We start from the raw sequence: 3,948 nt of genomic DNA, 5'->3' as shown, positions 1-3,948 counted from the left end.
TAAAGGATTGATCACAAAAATATACAGAGAACCGATGAAACTCAACAAAAATAAACAACCCCATCAAAAAATGGGCAGAAGAGCTAAAAAGACACTTTTCCAAAGAGGAAATGGCTAACATGCATATGAAAAAATGTTCAACATCACTTGTAATAAGGGAGAGGTAAATTAACACCACAATGAGATACCACCTCACCCCAGTGAGAATGGCACATCTTCAAACAACTAGCAACAAGTGTTGGCGAGGATATGGAGAAAAGAGAACTCTCCTGCACTGCTGATGGGAATGCAAACTAGTACAACCACTATGGAAAACTGGAGTTTTCTCAAACTGCTAAACATGGAGTTTCCATATGACCCAGCAATCCCACTCCTAGGTATCTACCCAAAAGGCACAAAAACACTGATTAAAAAAGCCACCTGCACCCCCATGTTTATTGCTACTTTATTTACAATAGGAAAGACATGGAAGCAGCCCAAATGCCCAAAAGTAGATGACTGGATTAAAAAGACGTGGTACATATACACAATGGAATACTACTCAGCAATCAAAAGAGATAAACTCATGCCTTTTGCAGCAACATGGATGGAGCTGGAAGGGATCATGCTTAGTGAAATAAGGCAGAAAGAAAAAGAAAAATACTGGATGTTTCCTCTCATAACAGGAGCGTGAGAGACTGGGGGTTGAGGGGGGTTGGGGAGGAAGCAATTGTCAAAACAAAAAACAATGAACAACTATATACCAGAGACATTTTATGGGGGTGGAGAGGAGAATGGGATCAAAAATGGGGTGGGAAAGGTGCACTGGACTATAGTGATGGCACACCAGTGAATTGGTGGTGGGAAGTCCATGGGGATTACAACCAAGATGGGAAAAGGCACAAAATGAAGCATGATGTAAAAATAAATTTGCAAAAATAAAAATTTTTTAATTACAGAAAAAGAGAAAGAAATCCTGTTGTCCTCTAGCTCTAAGACATTCTCTAAAATATACTCTTACTGGATTTAGATTGAGGATAGGTGAACAGGCCGAGAATGGGACACCGTGTAGAAGCTGGGGCAGTAGTGCAGGGTCACACTATATAGCCATTCAACTTGGGCACTGCCCAGCTCCAGGGAAATGTGAAGAGGTGCTTCCAGAAATACACAGGAGGATGGAGGTGAGTTAAAATGGTCAGTCTGGCTTTGTTTTGAAGGTAGAGCCCACTATAATATACTGACCAATGCAGAATTCCAAGACAGTTGGTATAAATGTTTAAAAATGACATTAGTATAACTGAAAGATAAGCCATTCTATTCTTCTGTGTTTACATTTCAAATCTGGGTAGATAGTCTGGGCCTCCCGTCCTCACCTTACCCCTCCAAGTCACATCTCCAACTTTTTTTCATCTACTCACTATCCCATTTGCCATATCATCTCTCAATGAGTCCTAGACTTTCCACTTCTGTACCTTGTTCATTCTTTACCAAATCTGATGAAATAAACCTAACTCACATGAAATTTCTACCAAGATGTTTTTCCTGATCCAGAAAATTAAAAATCAATCTCTCACCCATTCGCATTTCATTCCTGCCTTCAGTGCCTTTGTAGCAGCGCTCAGGTTAGGCAGGATAGTGCCAGATGTGCTTCTGTTTGTAACCACTCACAACTTCATCTGACCAGATACCCACCTGGACTGTGAGCACCCCACAGAGAGGACCCACGTGTTCAGTCATTGACTCCTAGCTCCTCCAAAAGATCGATTCTGGTGTTTAACAGCGAGCATTCTGTAACTGTGTTTTGAGAGAACATGCAAGCAACACAAATTTCACAAGCCGCCGAGGAATATTTCCCAGCGCAGGCCTTGCTCCAACGCTTTGGTCAATAGGACACCTGCTGCGTCATAAAGGATCCTGGCAGCAGAAGGCCTGCAGGCGGCCCTCCGCAACGTGCGTCTGACACCACGCAGGGTGAGCCCTGACTGCATCATCGGACTGTGAGCAGACTGACCGCCGGCTGCAAAAAACGCTCTGAGCTCCAAGTCGTACTAAGAGCTAAAGCACAATCCCGCCCCCCGCTCCGCCCAGTCCTCCCGAGACGCGTGGACAGAGCCGGCCCACACAGTCTCCTGCCGACTCCTGATACCAGGCAAAGGGTCGGGCGCCCGAGGGGCGCAGGCGCTGCCAAGCCCGGTGCCCCGCCTGGCCCGGCGCCGGACCGCACAGCCAATCGCAGGACAGACTTACCCAGACGGCGGCAGGCGGGGAGCCGAGGGGGCTCGGCCTGAACCGCACTGTCATTGGCTGAGGCGGTACCGCCCAGACAACGCCGCTGCGTCCTCCAGCGGGTGAATTGCCCTGTTCCGGGCCTGGCCCGACTGGGGTCCGCCACTATTATCCCAGCACCTCCAGCCTGCCCTGAAGTGCTCCCACCTTCCTCGATCCTCCTCCTCCCGGGTCCGGCGGCCCCGTTCGATCCTCCAGCAACTGCCGGCACAGTTCGTGCGCCTGAGAGCTGGGCTGACCGCTGCCTTTGGCAGGCGCGGTGGGAGGGAGGCCGGAGGCACGCCCCAAGTCCCCGAGAACAGAACTCGCGGGAGTAGGGAGAGGGATGCGGGACAAAACGGGGGAGATGCGTTGAACCGGGCCCAGAACCCGGGAGCGGGAGGCGGGTCTGCTGGTTTGGCCCTGGCTCCGTCTCTGGATACGGTATGACCTTGGGCCGGTTGCTTCCTTCCTTGGGGCTGGGTCCCTTCGGTAACTGTCGCGGCAGTTTGAAGGGGAAGCCGAGGCCCGAGGGCTTCACCTAAGCGCCTCGGGGCCGAGTGTTCCACAGGGGGCCTCCACCTGCCGGGCACTTTATTCCGAATAATAAATGCTGGGCCGGGTTCCCAGCCCGGACAGAGGCCCCGGGGGTTACCGGGTGAGGGCCGCCTGGGACTGCGACGGGTCTGGGCAGGACAGAGTCATCTTCCCACCGGCCTCCAGGGCCGGGCCCTCGGGACTCGGGGGCCTCTTCCCCACCCACAGCCGGGCGTTCCGCCTACAGGGCCGCACAAGACCAGACTGAGAAGAGGGCCGCGGGGCGTCTCTCCGGAGCTGCAGAGACGCGGACCCTTCCCTCACCCCAACCCAAGGGGCAGGGGAGGGCTCCGGCGACGCGCTCACCTTAACCCCGGGTCTCACAAGTACCGGCGCTCTCGACTTGAACGACCGAGTGGGGGCGCTGCCGCCGTTTCCTTCTAGAAGCCCCTCTATGGGCCCCCACTCTTCCAGGCCCCAGTCCGCCACCCGGATGCGCCTCGACACCTAGGGTGCGCGCGCCCGGCCGCGCGGGGCGGAGCCGGGCAGCGGGCGTCGCCCGGACGAGAGTGCACCCGCGACCTCTTCTTTTCCCTGGCGCGTCGGGACCGGGTCACTAGGCGTGCTGTCCAGCCCGATCCTAAGCCAAACCCAGACCTCCACCGCCATCCTTTTCTCGAGCTGTCAGCGGAAGGTTAGGGCGCCGCACCAGACCGCCTCAAACTGCGAGCGGCGCCTGGGACAAGTCCCTCTCCTGGAAGTGAAGAAAACCCTCAGTACGGACGGCCCCTTTCCAGCTGCTCTGCGTATTTGCTGTCTGTAGAGGTCCTCGGGGTTGATAGGTTTTGTTCTGCATTCGTGTGCTGATCTGATGGAATTGAATGATCTTTAAAAGTAATTTAAGAATAATACAACTTCCCGGAGTTGCAATAATAGTATATCAGAGGCCAGTGGGGCAGATACCCCCATAAGTTTCCAGGATGAGAACAGGCAGACTAGAGAAGGGAGAAGGAAACTATGAGGACATTTAGTGCAGAGCTATGGTTAGGACTGATTGCAGAGGGGCCAGGCAAACAAAAATGAAAGAGCTAGCCTGGTGGAACTTTAAAGAAACCAGTCACTTCTGTACCATGAACTTGGGGCCTGAGAGTGAAATATTTTATCTCC

The 3,948-nt window shown here is 53.1% G+C and overlaps 1 protein-coding gene across 1 annotated transcript in view; it reads right to left on the bottom strand.

Moving 5' to 3' along the window:
* BDH1 (3-hydroxybutyrate dehydrogenase, type 1) overlaps positions 1–3,621 on the bottom strand; it is a 28,213-nt gene extending 24,592 nt beyond the window's left edge. Inside the window, exon 1 of the mRNA XM_012734199.1 lies at positions 3,148–3,621. The gene's annotated coding sequence lies outside the window, so the exon portion shown is untranslated. The remainder of the gene's footprint in view (positions 1–3,147) is intronic.
* Positions 3,622–3,948: the final 327 nt, after the last annotated feature.

This window comes from Condylura cristata, unplaced genomic scaffold, assembly GCF_000260355.1.
Source record: "Condylura cristata isolate star-nosed mole 26May11 unplaced genomic scaffold, ConCri1.0 scaffold00003, whole genome shotgun sequence".
NCBI classification, from domain to species: domain Eukaryota; kingdom Metazoa; phylum Chordata; class Mammalia; order Eulipotyphla; family Talpidae; genus Condylura; species Condylura cristata.
The sequence above is the reverse complement of the archived record's forward strand: the minus strand, read 5'-3'. Positions and strand labels throughout refer to the sequence as shown.